This window comes from Cherax quadricarinatus, chromosome 100 (assembly GCF_038502225.1).
Source record: "Cherax quadricarinatus isolate ZL_2023a chromosome 100, ASM3850222v1, whole genome shotgun sequence".
Classification (NCBI taxonomy): Eukaryota; Metazoa; Arthropoda; class Malacostraca; order Decapoda; family Parastacidae; genus Cherax; species Cherax quadricarinatus.
The window spans coordinates 191,991-211,671 of NC_091391.1; the positions used below are offsets into that span (position 1 = coordinate 191,991).

At 46.3% G+C, this 19,681-nt stretch overlaps 1 protein-coding gene across 5 annotated transcripts in view; it reads right to left on the reverse strand.

Annotated features, from left to right (window-relative positions):
• The window catches only part of LOC128704652 (protein FAM110A), a 131,478-nt gene that overhangs the window by 26,716 nt on the left and 85,081 nt on the right, over positions 1-19,681 (reverse strand). The window contains exon 1 of one of the 5 annotated variants that reach the window (XM_070079532.1): positions 10,636-10,912. The exons of the other annotated variants lie outside the window; for them this stretch is intronic. The gene's annotated coding sequence lies outside the window, so the exon portion shown is untranslated. Of the gene's footprint in view, positions 1-10,635; positions 10,913-19,681 lie in introns of those variants that run through there. 5 annotated transcript variants of the gene reach the window in all.

The window sequence follows — 19,681 nt, forward strand, 5'->3', positions numbered from 1 at the left end:
CATGTTTCTTCAAGTGTGGGTTCCATACTGGTGCTGTGTACTCAAAGATGGCCTAAGATGATAATTAAGACATGTATAAGAGTTAGGTATCTTGATTATAAACTACTAATAGCCAGGCAAAGGGCAGAGAATAACTCTGACAACTTTAAGATGCACGTGAGTTTCCCTGTCTCCTAATATCATGTTTATTTTTATCCTATAATCTACCTTGTCCATAATTACAATCGCATTTGATTTGTCTCTTTTCGTTAGGTAAAGTCCAGGATCTTTGCTTAATTTGTTAAGTTACACCATGAATTTATTTATTTATTAATTTGAACATGATACAGAGAGGTGCAAAGGAATACATTAAAGTGCAACATGCCAAAGCCCCTTGTATGTAGAGCATTATGGGCAGGTTTAAAATTAACTTGAGATTAACTAAGCAATGATATATTCAGTGGTAAAACATTTTTGTAAACAGATAACAATTTAGCACAAATGAGTATTAAGGAAAGATCCTAGACTTGCAGACAAAGCAAATACAATAACAATTATGGACAAGGTAGATTATAGAGAAAAAATAACATAGTACAAGACAGGAGAACTGATGTGCCTTTTAATGCCTGGCTAATAATAATTTGGAATAAAGGTTATTAACTGTTGCACATGTCTTAATTATCAACTTCTTTGTATCATGTAACATCATTATATTCACATGGACGTCAGGTATGTACGTATGTGTGTGTACTCACCTAACTATGGTTGCTGGGATCAAGTCATAGCTCCTGGCCCCACCTCTTCACTGGTTGCTGTGTGTGTGTGTGTGTGCGCGTGTGTGTGTTTTTCTCTTATTTTCACACTTATATTCCTTCTACTGGTGGTACTTCCCTGAATGGTTGCTGTCTACTGACCTACTGGTGGTGCTTCCCTGGATGGTTGCTGTCTACTGACCTACTGGTGGTGCTTCCCTGGATGGTTGCTGTCTACTGACCTACTGGTGGTGCTTCCCTGGATGGTTCCTCTCTGACCTACTGGTGGTGCTTCCCTGGATGGTTGCTGTCTACTGACCTACTGGTGGTGCTTCCCTGGATGGTTGCTCTCTGACCTACTGGTGGTGCTTATGCTTCTCACACTGGTTATATGTCTACTTCTACTGAATGTTGTGTCTACTGACCTACTTCCCTGAATGGTTGCTGTCTACTGACCTACTGGTGGTACTTCCCTGGATGGTTGCTGTCTACTGACCTACTGGTGGTACTTCCCTGAATGGTTGCTGTCTACTGACCTACTGGTGGTACTTCCCTGGATGGTTGCTGTCTACTGACCTACTGGTGGTGCTTCCCTGAATGGTTGCTGTCTACTGACCTACTGGTGGTGCTTCCCTGAATGGTTGCTGTCTACTGACCTACTGGTGGTACTTCCCTGGATGGTTGCTGTCTACTGACCTACTGGTGGTGCTTCCCTGGACAGTTGCTCTCTGACCTACTGGTGGTGCTTCCCTGGACAGTTGCTCTCTGACCTACTGGTGGTGCTTCCCTGGATGGTTGCTCTCTGACCTACTGGTGGTGCTTCCCTGGATGGTTGCTCTCTGACCTACTGGTGGTGCTTCCCTGGATGGTTGCTCTCTGACCTACTGGTGGTGCTTCCCTGGATGGTTGCTCTCTGACCTACTGGTGGTGCTTCCCTGGATGGTTGCTCTCTGACCTACTGGTGGTGCTTCCCTGGATGGTTGCTCTCTGACCTACTGGTGGTGCTTCCCTGGATGGTTGCTCTCTGACCTACTGGTGGTGCTTCCCTGGATGGTTGCTGTCTACTGACCTACTGGTGGTGCTTCCCTGGATGGTTGCTGTCTACTGACCTACTGGTGGTGCTTCCCTGGATGGTTGCTGTCTACTGACCTACCATCTACAACCATGAACAACTGATAGCAATATCTCTAACATTTAATAATTTAATATACCATAAAGACTGAGTAAAACACAAGAGTGGAAGATACTGAGACAAGAGTGGAAGATACTGAGACAAGAGTGGAAGATACTGAGACAAGAGTGGAAGATACTGAGACAAGAGTGGAAGATACTGAGACAAGAGTGGAAGATACTGAGACAAGAGTGCAAGATACTGAGACAAGAGTGCAAGATACTGAGACAAGAGTGCAAGATACTGAGACAAGAGTGCAAGATACTGAGACAGGTAAGAGTTCCTCTGGTTTCCGAAAACAGAAAGTGAGAGTTCAGAGAACCTGGAAAGCTTAGTGGTATAGTGTGAGAACACTGAAGCAAGCGTAGTGTTTACACAAGCAGGTGATTGATTAGATGTAAGTGTAGGTTCCACCAGGTGTGAGGCAGGTGTAGCACCAGGTGTGAGGCAGGTGTAGCACCAGGTGTGAGGCAGGTGTAGCACCAGGTGTGAGGCAGGTGTAGCACCAGGTGTGAGGCAGGTGTAGCACCAGGTGTGAGGCAGGTGTAGCACCAGGTGTGAGGCAGGTGTAGCACCAGGTGTGAGGCAGGTGTAGCACCAGGTGTGAGGCAGGTGTAGCACCAGGTGTGAGGCAGGTGTAGAGGAAGCAAGACTCAGCAAGCACCAGTCAGGACTTAACTACGCTATATTATTCCTCCACTTTTTGCACCTTAATTACCCACACAAGTATCCTTGCTTCTACTTAATTGTTATTCCCTCGTCTTTCTTACTTCCTCCTACACTGCACTGTCTTCCTCCTACACTGCACTGTCTTCCTCCTACACTGCACTGGCTTCCTCCTACACTGCACTGGCTTCCTCCTACACTGCACTGGCTTCCTCCTACACTGCACTGGCTTCCTCCTACACTGCACTGGCTTCCTCCTACACTGCACTGGCTTCCTCCTACACTGCACTGGCTTCCTCCTACACTGCACTGGCTTCCTCCTACACTACACTGCACCTGCACATCACCCATATCTTGATGACCACCTTACCTCGGTCTCTACCCTGACACAGTAAAGTGTTATGTTACCTAGAGACAGTAAAGTGTTATGTTACCTAGAGACAGTAAAGTGTTATGTTACCTAGAGACAGTAAAGTGTTATGTTACCTAGAGACAGTAAAGTGTTATGTTACCTAGAGACAGTAAAGTGTTATGTTACCTGGAGACAGTAAAGTGTTATGTTACCTAGAGACAGTAAAGTGTTATGGTACCTGGAGACAGTAAAGTGTTATGGTACCGGGAGACAGTAAAGTGTTATGGTACCTGGAGACAGTAAAGTGTTATGGTACCTGGAGACAGTAAAGTATTATGGTACCTAGAGACAGTAACAAAAGCTTTGCATCTCTGGTCAGTTCTCACTATTGTCTGTTGAAAGAGTCAATAACTGTATTTCTCCAACAATTTCTCACTATTTTTTACATTATTCACCAGTTAACTGAGTACAGCCTCTCCTCACTTAACAATGGGGTTCCATTCCTTAGAGCACGTCGGTAAACGAGTACATCGCTAAGTGAGGAGAGGCTGTACTTTACATTATTATTGACTAGTTAACTAGTAGATCAAGTGCTGGTGGTGTTAACAATCACTAGAGGTTAACACACCATCATTATTCTAACAATAATAAACACAGGCCAAACTATTTATGAAAAGTTAGGATTGGTTTAACTAGCTACTACTACCACTACTACTACTACTACTACAAGACCAGCAACACAGCCCCAAGTCCAGCAACACCACCCCAAGACCAGCAACACCCTAAGTCCTGCAACACCACCCCAAGTCCAGCAGCACCACCCCAAGACCAGCAACACCACCCCAAAGACCAGCAACACCACCCCAAAGACCAGCAACACCACCCGAAAGACCAGCAACACCACCCCAAAGACCAGCAACACCACCCCAAAGACCAGCAACACCACCCCAAAGACCAGCAATGCCACCCCAAAGACCAGCAATGCCACCCGAAGACCAGCAACACAACCCCAAGACCAGCAACACAATCCCAAGACCGGCAACACCAAAAGATCAGTAGCACCACTCCATGAGCAGCACCAGACCAGCGGCAGCACCAGACCAGCGGCAGCACCAGACCAGCGGCAGCACCAGACCAACGGCAGCACCAGACCAGCGGCAGCACCAGACCATCGGCAGCACCAGACCATCGGCAGCACCAGACCAGCGGCAGCACCACAAGACTAGCATCAGCAGGAGAGGTGGAGGAAGCTAGAGAGGAAAGAGGGGGCAGGTTGACCTGTTGACCTGTAGACCTGACCTTCCTTCCTGTTCTTCCCATTAAAATGAAAGGGAAGAAGCAGGAGATAAAGACAAGAGAAAATATGAAAGTGGGAGAAAAACACGAGGAAAAAGAGCCAGAATAAGCAATATCTATTATTATTATTTTTAGGGAATTGGATCTGTGCTCCAGTTCCCCGAATTAAGTCTGAATGCCTTCCACATCCCCCCCCCCAGGCGCTGTATAATCCTCCGGGTTTAGCGCTTCCCCCTTGATTATAATAATAATAATAATATTATTATTATTATTATTATTATTATTATTGTTATTATTATTATCGGGAAATGCTTAATGTGTAAAGAGGGAAGAAATACAGTGGTAACTAAGTGCCACTGTATGAATGCTAAGTGCAATCTGGATAGACAGATGTTAATACATATCCATGACATTTTTTATTTTTTTATTATCACACTGGCCGATTCCCACCAAGGCAGGGTGGCCCGAAAAAGAAAAACTTTCACCATCATTCACTCCATCACTGTCTTGCCAGAAGGGTGCTTTACACTACAGTTTTTAAACTGCAACATTAACACCCCTCCTTCAGAGTGCAGGCACTGTACTTCCCATCTCCAGGACTCAAGTCCGGCCTGCCGGTTTCCCTGAATCCCTTCATAAATGTTACTTTGCTCACACTCCAACAGCACGTCAAGTATTAATACATATCCATGACATGTATACTACAGACTGATACATACATTCTGTTTCGCTCCATTCTCTCTACATATAGTACTGATATGTATAATACATATAGTACTGATATGTATAATACATATACTTGACATGTATAATATATATACATGACACGTATATTACATGTACGTTACTTGAGATCAGATTCAGGTGGCAGATGTTAACAATATTTGTGAAGCAGTTGGCAAGAGAAACTTTTAAAATCTTCTTGAGAATTACATATTAGGGCCTTTTATTTGCATGGAATTTAAAGTGATGTTGAGTGGAACACCTAGCAAACATCAAGCATATATTGTTATACAGTGATACCCTGAGTTTCGTACACTCCCAGCTCGAACAATTATGTAAGTGTATTTATGTAAGTGCTTTTGTAAGTGTATTTTTGGGGGTCTGAAAAGGATAAATCTAATTTACATTATTCCTTATGGGAACAAATTCGTTCGGTAACGGCACTCGAACGGCCTTCTGGAACAAATTATGGCCGAAACTCGGGTACCACTGTAGTGTTAATGTCTGTATTATCTTATAGTACTAGCTTGCTGGAAAAGTGGACAGACGAATGCCTAACAAATCAGCCTCCAATGTGAGAATGCCCGTTTGTGAAGGCCTACTACCACCCCATTATATTTTTCATTGTCATATGTGACATAGATAAAGATACAGGTGTTGTATGGGGTTTGGTGATGGATTTGGAGTATTAAATACAGCTGTTAGATAACTTGGTAGTGTGTATTAAATGAGATAAGCTGAGAGTCTTGCCTGTCTCTGTCTGCTCCTGCCTTCAACTATACTTCGACTGCTGACCTGCCCTGGGGCACAATGGTTCAAAGGGACTCGTGACGTCACACAGCAGTGACTCACATAACAGTCAGTGATTCACCAACTGTTTTAATGATGTCACATAGTCAGGGAGGCAGTGACTGTTAACTGTTACTGGTATGAGTACACAGTACTACTGACAGCTCGGCGATGCTAACATATGGCGTCTTGACATACAGCTAACTTATGCAAACTATACTCTGAAAAGGAATTATGGATCTGGCTGTTATTACTCCAAATCCATCACCGAACCCCCTATGACAAGAGGGCACAATAAACCTGCAAGTTGGGCCTAAGTCAGGACTTCCAATGAGCCACAGAAAACAGTATGATGTTTAACAAAGTGAAACACTAGCAGTCTAGAAAGTGAAAGAGGAACGTAAAGGACCTAGGGGTAATAATGTAGTTATCATGTTCAAGGAACAGTGTTATTAATGACATGTTTCTCCTTAAGAACAGTCAAGTTTTTAATCTAATAGAAATGTGGCTTGTACAACAGAGACAGTGGAAGTAACAGAGGTAATTTTAAGGTGATCAGCCTTCCATGATGACTAAAAAATTTAAAACCTTTATCAAGGCTAAGGGACTGCACACCTATCAAGACTGAGGGAGAAGACTTTCTACCAAGGTTAAGGGACTGAAATACCTTCTATCAAGGCTAAAGAACTGAACACCTTTTATTCAAACTAAGACACTAAACACCCTCTATGATGGTTAAAAGGGAATGAACACCTTATAATTAGTTCTGTACTCAATTCATGTGTAATGGAGAGGCCATATCATTACATGTGCTGTGGAAGATACCACTAACCCCAACAAGTGAGTGTAACTGGTTATATATGGTATGGTGATTTAGACAACCGATGGATCAATACACTTGTATATTAGAAGTGATGAAAACACCATGTTGAAGCATTTCTCGATGACCTGAACTTTATACCAACGAGTTCGACTGGTCTGCCAGAGTTTACGTAGAGGTGACCAGCCATATTAGCTGTGTCAGGAGACACCAGTGCAAAACAGCAAGTGCCTGCTGTAACTTACTGCTGCACCTGCCACAGGATCAACAGCATCACTGAATGATCGATCATATGACAGAGCAGTGTCAGGTGATGTGTTGTCTGGCAGCTGCGACAACCACTACAACTTGATCACCAGCTGTACCTGCCAGTATCCAGTCTCTCTTCCTCTCTCCCACATACCTGGAGGGTTGTTTCAGGGGGGTCAATACCCCCATGGCCCGGTCCATCACCAGGCCTCGTGAAATATACTAGGGCCTGTCTGGGCAAACATTGTTAGTGGGCTTGGGTTTGAGAAGAACCTGCCTAGAATGGGCCGGTGCCTGGTGGCTAAAACTCTCGCTTCACACGGCGAGGGTCTGGGTTCAATTCCCGGTGAGGGTAGAAATATTGGGTGTGTTTCCTTACACGGTTGTCTATGTTCCCCATCAGTAAAATAGGTACCAGGGCATTAGTGGACTGGTGTGGGTCGCATCCTTGGACAAAACTGACCTAATTTGCGGAAAATGCTCTTTATAACAAGGGACTTCCTATATGTCACTGATGTCAGCTATGGTCTGTATACCTTGTACATATATTTGTAAAAATAAAGATGTTATAATAGGCCTGCTACAGTGTTCCTCCATTCTTATGTTCTGACATTAACCAGTCTAGCTAAGTGTCCCCCTCTCCCTCACGTCCGTGTGTAACCTACAATTTAGGTTACAATGAGCAGTGTCACTTAGGAAGAGGCTTCTTGCGGAAGTTCTCCCGGAACTAAAACTGTTCTGGTGTCAGCACCGGCTATTACTGCTTGTTCAACAGTGGTGGCTGTGACCTGCCACTACCACTGAAGTATACTAGGATCTGGGAGTCGTTATTACACCTAACATATCACCCCAGGAGTATACAAAACAACTTCAGCACATGTGGAATATCCAATGTTATTTTAGATCACACAACACCAGTATGGAATACACAGACACAGCTTCACAAGGTGCACCAGTAAGGAGTGCACATCTCAGACACAGCTTCACAAGGTGCACCAGTAAGGAGTGCACATCTCAGACACAGTTTCACAAGGTGCACCAGTAAGGAGTGCACATCTCAGACACAGTTTCACAAGGTGCACCAGTAAGGAGTGCACATCTCAGACACAGTTTCACAAGGTGCACCAGTAAGGAGTGCACATCTCAGACACAGTTTCACAAGGTGCACCAGTAAGGAGTGCACATCTCAGACACAGTTTCACAAGGTGCACCAGTCTGGAGTGCACATCTCAGCCACACCTTCACAAGGTGCACCAGTCTGGAGTGCACATCTCAGCCACACCTTCACAAGGTGCACCAGTAAGGAGTGCACATCTCAGACACAGCTTCACAAGGTGCACCAGTAAGGAGTGCACATCTCAGACACCTTCACAAGGTGCACCAGTAAGGAGTGCACATCACTCAGTGACATCTCAGCTTCACAAGGTGCACCAGTAAGGAGTGCACATCTCAGACACAGCTTCACAAGGTGCACCAGTAAGGAGTGCACATCTCAGCCACACCTTCACCTGCTTCTAGTTTCATCCGTCATTAACTTTGGTCTCTAAACTCCGTTTTAAGAAAAATATTAATTACAATCTCGATATCTGAAAATGAAACCAAAATATCTGGCAATATTTTCATGTTTTATGAGGTTTAACAAACGTTCTTATGAAAGAAAGATCAGGGGAGACATAATAACGACGTACAAAGTACCCACAGGTGGATACAGATGGAAGGTAACACACACACGACCCACAGAGATGTTTAAAGCATTTCTTCAGGATGGTAAACAAGTGGAATGAACTAGATAAGATTGTGGAGACAAACTCAATTACACAGTTTCAGCAGTAGGTATGATAGGACCCTGGAGTCCAGGAACCGCTACACGCCTTCCAATATTGTTTTGTGCTTGTATTATGTGAGGCAACTGTTGCTGTTGCTGCTACTACTACTGCTGTTACTACTGTTGCTACTGCTACGTTGGGTTACGAGACGAGGTTAGGGTAAGAGGGGTGGTTGCGAGTAACGGGTTGAGTGCATCTGAGTGTTGGGGTTGATGGGAATGTGAGGCAGATGTCCTCTACCACCGGTGAGTGCTTGTAGGTAACAGGGATGAGTGCATCTGAGTGTTGGGGTTGATGGGAGTGTGAGGCAGATGTCCTCTACCACATGTGAGTGCTTGCAGGTAACAGGGTTGAGTGCATCTGAGTGTTGGGGTTGATGGGAGTGTGAGGCAGATGTCCTCTACCAGCTGTGAGTGCTTGCAGGTAACAGGGTTGAGTGCATCTGAGCGTTGTGGTTGATGGGAGTGTGAGGCAGATGTCCTCTACCACCGGTGAGTGCTTGTAGGTAACAGGGATGAGTGCATCTGAGTGTTGGGGTTGATGGGAGTGTGAGGCAGATGTCCTCTACCACCGGTGAGTGCTTGTAGGTAACAGGGATGAGTGCATCTGAGTGTTGGGGTTGATGGGAGTGTGAGGCAGATGTCCTCTACCACCGGTGAGTGCTTGTAGGTAACAGGGATGAGTGCATCTGAGTGTTGGGGTTGATGGGAGTGTGAGGCAGATGTCCTCTACCACATGTGAGTGCTTGCAGGTAACAGGGTTGAGTGCATCTGAGTGTTGGGGTTGATGGGAGTGTGAGGCAGATGTTCTCTACCACCGGTGAGTGCTTGTAGGTAACAGGGATGAGTGCATCTGAGTGTTGGGGTTGATGGGAGTGTGAGGCAGATTTTCTCTACCAGCTGTGAGTGCTTGCAGGTAACAGGGTTGAGTGCATCTGAGTGTTGGGGTTGATGGGAGTGTGAGGCAGATGTTCTCTACCAGCTGTGAGTGCTTGCAGGTAACAGGGTTGAGTGCATCTGAGTGTTGTGGTTGATGGGAGTGTGAGGCAGATGTTCTCTACCACCGGTGAGTGCTTGTAGGTAACAGGGATGAGTGCATCTGAGTGTTGTGGTTGATGGGAGTGTGAGGCAGATGTCCTCTACCACCGGTGAGTGCTTGTAGGTAACAGGGATGAGTGCATCTGAGTGTTGTGGTTGATGGGAGTGTGAGGCAGATGTCCTCTACCACCGGTGAGTGCTTGTAGGTAACAGGGATGAGTGCATCTGAGTGTTGGGGTTGATGGGAGTGTGAGGCAGATGTCCTCTACCACCGGTGAGTGCTTGTAGGTAACAGGGATGAGTGCATCTGAGTGTTGGGGTTGATGGGAGTGTGAGGCAGATGTTCTCTACCAGCTGTGAGTGCTTGCAGGTAACAGGGTTGAGTGCATCTGAGTGTTGGGGTTGATGGGAGTGTGAGGCAGATGTTCTCTACCAGCTGTGAGTGCTTGCAGGTAACAGGGTTGAGTGCATCTGAGTGTTGGGGTTGATGGGAGTGTGAGGCAGATGTCCTCTACCGTCTCAAGGTTACGGATCCTCTCTCCCAGCTAAATGATGTTTTTCCCACGGTAATTACCTTTTTTCGCCTCTCCACTACAAGGTTTCTTCCCCCGCCAGAGTAACACTTTCTTTCCCCCGCCAGAGTAACACTTCCCCCGCCAGAGTAACACTTCCCCCACCAGAGTAACACTTCCCCCACCAGAGTAACACTTCCCCCGCCAGAGTAACACTTCCCCCGCCAGAGTAACACTTCCCCCACCAGAGTAACACTTCCCCCGCCAGAGTAACACTTCCCCCGCCAGAGTAACACTTCCCCCGCCAGAGTAACACTTCCCCCACCAGAGTAACACTTCCCCCGCCAGAGTAACACTTCCCCCGCCAGAGTAACACTTCCCCCGCCATAGTAACATTCTCTTCCCCAGTCTGCCACACCATCTTTCACACTTGATAAACATATTAAGATGAATATTTCATTACCTTTGAATGTGGTGTTTTATATTGTGTGGAGACTCACAAGACCATACGTGAAGCAGGAACTACACCAAGTGTAAATATTTTCCTTATTTACACTGGAAGATTACTGGCAACTAGCCTCGCCTCTTATTTACACTGGAAGATTACTGGCAACTAGCCTCGCCTCTTATTTACACTGGAAGATTACTGGCAACTAGCCTCGCCTCTTATTTACACTGGAAGATTACTGGCAACTAGCCTCGCCTCTTATTTACACTGGAAGATTACTGGCAACTAGCCTCGCCTCTTATTTACACTGGAAGATTACTGGCAACTAGCCTCGCCTCTTATTTACTCTGGGTTTTATTGATTCCTGGTGTTCAGTGCTCTCTCATACAATGAATAATAAATGGCGTTTATATTCATGTAGATAATTCATCTAATTATAATCGTTCACAACTTTAAGAATGAAGAAATATTTCCTATAATTGTTATTCATCTTAATCTTTCGATAATTGAAGTGTAATGAACACTTATAAGTACTCAATAATAACCCTACATGTATCAAGTCAGAAGATTAATTGTGTATATTTGAACCAGCAGGAGGTTCTAATATACACATCAATTTAGCTCAACTCTGTTATTCAATCCTCGGATTATTTTGTAGGTTCCAAATGTAAGTCGTCCAGTAATTCTCTGTTTTAGAGTACAAAATGTTCTTCCGGGAGTGTTTTGCTCCATTATCAGTCTTACTTACAATCTTTCTCTGGTATGTTAATATGCCTGTTGAGGTGCATGATCCATGATGGTGCTACGTACTTCATGATGGTGCCTCCAGGATGGTGCTACATCATGATGGTGCCTCCATGATGGTGCTATATACTTCATGATGGTGCCTCCATGATGGTGCTACATACTTCATGAAGGTGCCTTCATGCTGGTGCTACAAACTTCATGATGGTGCCTCCATGATGGTGCTACATACTTCATGATGGTGCCTCCAGGATGGTGCTACATACTTCATGAAGGTGCCTCCATGCTGGTGCTACATACTTCATGATGGTGCCTCCATGATGGTGCTACATACTTCATGATGGTGCCTCCAGGATGGTGCTACATCATGATGGTGCCTCCATGCTGGTGCTACATACTTCATGATGGTGCCTCCAGGATGGTGCTACATACTTCATGATGGTGCCTCCATGCTGGTGCTACATACTTCATGATGGTGCCTCCAGGATGGTGCTATATACTTCATGATGGTGCCTCCAGGATGGTGCTACATACTTCATGATGGTGCCTCCAGGATGGTGCTACATACTTCATGAAGGTGCCTCCATGCTGGTGCTACATACTTCATGAAGGTGCCTCCATGCTGGTGCTACATACTTCATGATGGTGCCTCCATGCTGGTGCTACAAACTTCATGATGGTGCCTCCAGGATGGTGCTACATACTTCATGATGGTGCCTCCATGCTGGTGCTACATACTTCATGATGGTGCCTCCATGCTGGTGCTACATACTTCATGATGGTGCCTCCAGGATGGTGCTACATACTTCATGATGGTGCCTCCATGCTGGTGCTACATACTTCATGATGGTGCCTCCATGATGGTGCTACATACTTCATGATGGTGCCTCCATCCTGGTGCTACAAACTTCATGATGGTGCCTCCATGATGGTGCTACATACTTCATGATGGTGCCTCCATGATGGTGCTACATACTTCATGATGGTGCCTCCATGATGGTGCTACATACTTCATGATGGTGCCTCCATGCTGGTGCTACATACTTCATGATGGTGCCTCCATGATGGTGCTACATACTTCATGATGGTGCCTCCAGGATGGTGCTACATACTTCATGATGGTGCCTCCAGGATGGTGCTACATCATGATGGTGCCTCCATGCTGGTGCTACGTACTTCATGATGGTGCCTCCAGGATGGTGCTACATACTTCATGATGGTGCCTCCAGGATGGTGCTACATACTTCATGATGGTGCCTCCATGATGGTGCTACATACTTCACGATGGTGCCTCCAGGATGGTGCTACATACTTCATGATGGTGCCTCCAGGATGGTGCTACATACTTCATGATGGTGCCTCCAGGATGGTGCTACATACTTCATGAAGGTGCCTCCATGCTGGTGCTACATACTTCATGAAGGTGCCTCCATGCTGGTGCTACATACTTCATGATGGTGCCTCCATGCTGGTGCTACAAACTTCATGATGGTGCCTCCAGGATGGTGCTACATACTTTATGATGGTGCCTCCATGCTGGTGCTACATACTTCATGATGGTGCCTCCATGCTGGTGCTACATACTTCATGATGGTGCCTCCAGGATGGTGCTACATACTTCATGATGGTGCCTTCATGCTGGTGCTACATACTTCATGATGGTGCCTCCATGATGGTGCTACATACTTCATGATGGTGCCTCCATCCTGGTGCTACAAACTTCATGATGGTGCCTCCATGATGGTGCTACATACTTCATGATGGTGCCTCCATGATGGTGCTACATACTTCATGATGGTGCCTCCATGATGGTGCTACATACTTCATGATGGTGCCTCCATGCTGGTGCTACATACTTCATGATGGTGCCTCCATGCTGGTGCTACAAACTTCATGATGGTGCCTCCATGATGGTGCTACATACTTCATGATGGTGCCTCCATGCTGGTGCTACATACTTCATGATGGTGCCTCCATGCTGGTGCTACATACTTCATGATGGTGCCTCCATGCTGGTGCTACATACTTCATGATGGTGCCTCCAGGATGGTGCTACATACTTCATGATGGTGCCTCCATGATGGTGCTACATACTTCATGATGGTGCCTCCATGATGGTGCTACATACTTCATGATGGTGCCTCCATGCTGGTGCTACATACTTCATGATGATGCCTCCATGCTGGTGCTACAAACTTCATGATGGTGCCTCCATGATGGTGCTACATACTTCATGATGGTGCCTCCATGCTGGTGCTACATACTTCATGATGGTGCCTCCATGCTGGTGCTACATACTTCATGATGGTGCCTCCATGCTGGTGCTACATACTTCATGATGGTGCCTCCAGGATGGTGCTACATACTTCATGATGGTGCCTCCATGATGGTGCTACATACTTCATGATGGTGCCTCCATGCTGGTGCTACATACTTCATGATGGTGCCTCCATGCTGGTGCTACATACTTCATGATGGTGCCTCCAGGATGGTGCTACATACTTCATGATGGTGCCTCCATGCTGGTGCTACATACTTCATGATGGTGCCTCCATGCTGGTGCTACATACTTCATGATGGTGCCTCCAGGATGGTGCTACATACTTCACGATGGTGCCTCCAGGATGGTGCTACGTACTTCATGATGGTGCCTCCATGCTGGTGCTACATACTTCATGATGGTGCCTCCAGGATGGTGCTATATACTTCATGATGGTGCCTCCAGGATGGTGCTACATACTTCACGATGGTGCCTCCAGGATGGTGCTACATACTTCATGATGGTGCCTCCATGCTGGTGCTACATACTTCATGATGGTGCCTCCATGCTGGTGCTACATACTTCATGATGGTGCCTCCATGCTGGTGCTACATACTTCATGATGGTGCCTCCAGGATGGTGCTACATACTTCATGATGGTGCCTTCATGCTGGTGCTACATACTTCATGATGGTGCCTCCATGATGGTGCTACATACTTCATGATGGTGCCTCCATCCTGGTGCTACAAACTTCATGATGGTGCCTCCATGATGGTGCTACATACTTCATGATGGTGCCTCCATGATGGTGCTACATACTTCATGATGGTGCCTCCATGATGGTGCTACATACTTCATGATGGTGCCTCCATGCTGGTGCTACATACTTCATGATGGTGCCTCCATGCTGGTGCTACAAACTTCATGATGGTGCCTCCATGATGGTGCTACATACTTCATGATGGTGCCTCCATGCTGGTGCTACATACTTCATGATGGTGCCTCCATGCTGGTGCTACATACTTCATGATGGTGCCTCCATGCTGGTGCTACATACTTCATGATGGTGCCTCCAGGATGGTGCTACATACTTCATGATGGTGCCTCCATGATGGTGCTACATACTTCATGATGGTGCCTCCATGATGGTGCTACATACTTCATGATGGTGCCTCCATGCTGGTGCTACATACTTCATGATGATGCCTCCATGCTGGTGCTACAAACTTCCTGATGGTGCCTCCATGATGGTGCTACATACTTCATGATGGTGCCTCCATGCTGGTGCTACATACTTCATGATGGTGCCTCCATGCTGGTGCTACATACTTCATGATGGTGCCTCCATGCTGGTGCTACATACTTCATGATGGTGCCTCCAGGATGGTGCTACATACTTCATGATGGTGCCTCCATGATGGTGCTACATACTTCATGATGGTGCCTCCATGCTGGTGCTACATACTTCATGATGGTGCCTCCATGCTGGTGCTACATACTTCATGATGGTGCCTCCAGGATGGTGCTACATACTTCATGATGGTGCCTCCATGCTGGTGCTACATACTTCATGATGGTGCCTCCATGCTGGTGCTACATACTTCATGATGGTGCCTCCAGGATGGTGCTACATACTTCACGATGGTGCCTCCAGGATGGTGCTACGTACTTCATGATGGTGCCTCCATGCTGGTGCTACATACTTCATGATGGTGCCTCCAGGATGGTGCTATATACTTCATGATGGTGCCTCCAGGATGGTGCTACATACTTCACGATGGTGCCTCCAGGATGGTGCTACATACTTCATGATGGTGCCTCCATGCTGGTGCTACATACTTCATGATGGTGCCTCCATGCTGGTGCTACATACTTCATGATGGTGCCTCCAGGATGGTGCTACATACTTCATGATGGTGCCTCCATGCTGGTGCTACATACTTCATGATGGTGCCTCCATGATGGTGCTACATACTTCATGATGGTGCCTCCATGCTGGTGCTACACACTCCATGGTGGAGTTTACCTGGAGACCTGGAGAGAGTTTCGGGGGTCAATGCCCCCGCGGCCCGGTCTGTGACCAGGCCTCCTGGTGGATCAGCGCCTGATCAACCAGGCTGTTGCTGCTGGCTACATCTTGGTTTAGAGTCATTAACGCAGTTGTTAGTCTAGCTGGTCTTACATATATACTGCTGAAGGTATGTAACTGGTACATGCCTTTGTTGATATATCTGGAGACATACTGCCAGGTATTGCACACTGCTTCTATTATCTCCTCCTCCCACCTTGTATTCTATTATCTCCTCCTCCCACCTTGCATTCTATTATCTCCTCCTCCCACCTTGTATTCTATTATCTCCTCCTCCCACCTTGTATTCTATTATCTCCTCCTCCCACCTTGCATTCTATTATCTCCTCCTCCCACCTTGTATTCTATTATCTCCTCCTCCCACCTTGTATTCTATTATCTCCTCCTCCCACCTTGTATTCTATTATCTCCTCCTCCCACCTTGCATTCTATTATCTCCTCCTCCCACCTTGTATTCTATTATCTCCTCCTCCCACCTTGCATTCTATTATCTCCTCCTCCCACCTTGTATTCTATTATCTCCTCCTCCCACCTTGCATTCTATTATCTCCTCCTCCCACCTTGTATTCTATTATCTCCTCCTCCCACCTTGTATTCTATTATCTCCTCCTCCCACCTTGTATTCTATTATCTCCTCCTCCCACCTTGTATTCTATTATCTCCTCCTCCCACCTTGTATTCTATTATCTCCTCCTCCCACCTTGTACTCCATACATATAACTAGCATATACAACAAACTTGTGACGTTCAGGACCGACTTGGGTCATTAACTAGTTACACAAGTTTCTATCTGCAGGTTATTTGTGTATTGTTCCAGTCACTGTATTGTGCCTTTTAATTCTTGTATTATATATTACTTATCGCTCCCTCCTGTTTTCACTACTTTGCACAAATCAGGATTGAACTCTAACTGCCACTTTCTTGACCACTTGTTACACTCATTAATTTCACAGTGTGTGTTGTTACACTCCTTATTAATTTCACAGTGTGTGTTGCACCACTAAGAATACCTTAACACAATGTGACTTACATAATTGTGGTAAATAATATCATGGGGATTATATTCTATTCCAAATTGTTCTTGAAAAACATTGATATAGTAGGTATATATGTAGACTCCTGTTAGCCCTTCAGCGTTATGAACTACCATGACTGTGGCTACAGTGCACGCTATAGTGCACCGCACTATAGCGTGCACTGTACACGAACTAGCCACTACCGTCCACGACAACTATGGGGTACATAAACTAGCCACTACCGTCCACAAGACAACTATGGGGTACATAAACTAGCCACTACCGTCCACAAGACAACTATGGGATACACAAACTAGCCACTACCGTCCACAAGACAACTATGGGGTACACAAACTAGCCACTACCGTCCACAAGACAACTATGGGGTACATAAACTAGCCACTACCGTCCACAAGACAACTATGGGGTACATAAACTAGCCACTACCGTCCACAAGACAACTATGGGGTACATAAACTAGCCACTACCGTCCACAAGACAACTATGGGGTACACAAACTAGCCACTACCGTCCACAAGACAACTATGGGGTACACAAACTAGCCACTACCGTCCACAAGACAACTATGGGGTACACAAACTAGCCACTACCGTCCACAAGACAACTATGGGGTACACAAACTAGCCACTACCGTCCACAAGACAACTATGGGGTACACAAACTAGCCACTACCGTCCACAAGACAACTATGGGGTACACAAACTAGCCACTACCGTCCACAAGACAACTATGGGGTACACAAACTAGCCACTACCGTCCACAAGACAACTATGGGGTACACAAACTAGCCACTACCGTCCACAAGACAACTATGGGGTACACAAACTAGCCACTACCGTCCACAAGACAACTATGGGGTACACAAACTAGCCACTACCGTCCACAAGACAACTATGGGATACACAAACTAGCCACTATCGTCCACAAGACAACTATGGGGTACACAAACTAGCCACTACCGTCCACAAGACAACTATGGGATACACAAACTAGCCACTATCGTCCACAAGACAACTATGGGGTACACAAACTAGCCACTACCGTCCACAAGACAAATATGGGGGACACAAACTAGCCACTACCGTCCACAGGAGAGCTATGGGGTACACAAACTAGCCACTAGCAAAATCTAAATACTGCGTTACAATGTTTGGTGAGTATGTTTAATTAGGTCTTCCCACCAGCTACAACACTCCCAGTATTGTTCATTCAACGGCCTGCAGATGACGGTGGGGCCAGGAAGCAGGTGGGGGTGTCCAACTAACGGATCAGGAGGGGTAGAAGGTGGGGTTAGCCTGGAGGCACAAACTGTGTATTGGTGAGGTACCTAGGGTAGTGTAACCAGGGTGGGGTGTACTCACCTAAGTCGATTCATAGCTCCTGGCCCCGCCTCTTCACTGGTCGTTACTAGGTTCACTCTCTGCTTCATCAGTTTGATCATACCTCTTCTTTAAGCTATGTATGGATCCTGCCTCTACATCACTCTCCAGTTACCACCTTACCCAGGTCACAAGCACCAGCTGCACAACTCATCCTCACAAGCACCAGCTGGGTGTTCACTGACCTCACTCAAGTCACCTTCCTGAGTCACCTTACTCAACACCTGCATGTGTACCTGCATGTACCTGTGTACCTGCATGTACCTGTGTACCTGCATGTACCTGTGTGTACCTGCATGCACCTGTGTGTACCTGCATGCACCTGTGTGTACCTGGGTGTATTTATGTGTACCTGCATGTGCCTGTGTGTATCTGGGTATACTTATGTGTACCTGCATGTACTTGCATGTACCTGGGTGTACCTGTGTGTACCCGAATAAGAAAAACATTCAGGTCAATGAAATGAGAATGTTTTAAGAGTTAAAGATGATGTCAGCAAGACATGTCAACGTCAGCAAGACATGTCAACGTCAGCAAGACATGTTAACGTCAGCAAGACATGTCACAACGACGGTGAGCGTGCTGCTAGCACCAACAGTCTAACTGGTAATAGTCAACTAGCTCTAGTCTGCGACCAGTATGAGACAGGTATGACTTGCAATCACCAACACATATATACGAAGTAGGGTGTGGCTGTGTGTGGCTGTGTGTGTGTACTCACCTATTTGTGGTTGCAGGGGTCGAGTCTTAGCTCCTGGTCCCGCCTCTTCACCGGTTGCTACTGGGCCCTCTCTCTCCCCGCTCCATGAGCTTTATCAAACCTCGTCTTAAAACTGTGTATGGTTCCTGCCTCCACTACGTCATTTTCTAGGCTATTCCACTGCCTTACAACTCTATGACTGAAGAAATACTTCCTAATATCTCTCTGACTCATTTGTGTCTTCAACTTCCAATTGTGGCCTCTTGTTTCTGTGTCCCCTCCCTGGAACATCCTGTCTTTGTCCACCTTGTCTATTCCACGCAGTATTTTATATGTCGTTATCATGTCTCCCCTGACCCTCCTGTCCTCCAGTGTCGTCAGGCCGATTTCCCTTAATCTTTCTTCATAGGACATTCCCCTTAGCTCTGGAACTAACCTTGTCGCAAACCTTTGTACTTTCTCTAGTTTCTTGACGTGCTTTATCAAGTGCGGGTTCCAAACAGGTGCTGCATACTCCAGTATGGGCCTGACATACACAGTGTACAGTGTCTTGAACGATTCCTTACTAAGGTATCGGAATGCTGTTCTCAGGTTTGCCAGGCGCCCATATGCTGCAGCAGTTATCTGGTTGATGTGTGCTTCCGGAGACATGCTCGGTGTTATACTCACCCCAAGATCTTTCTCCTTGAGTGAGGTTTGCAGTCTTTGGCCACCTAGCCTATATGTGTGTGTGTGGGGCTATGTGTGGCTGTGTGGGGCTATGTGTGGCTGTGTGTGTGTGTGTGTGTGTGGGGCTGTGTGTGGCTGTGTGTGTGTGTACTCACCTAGTTGTACTCACCTAGTTGAGGTTG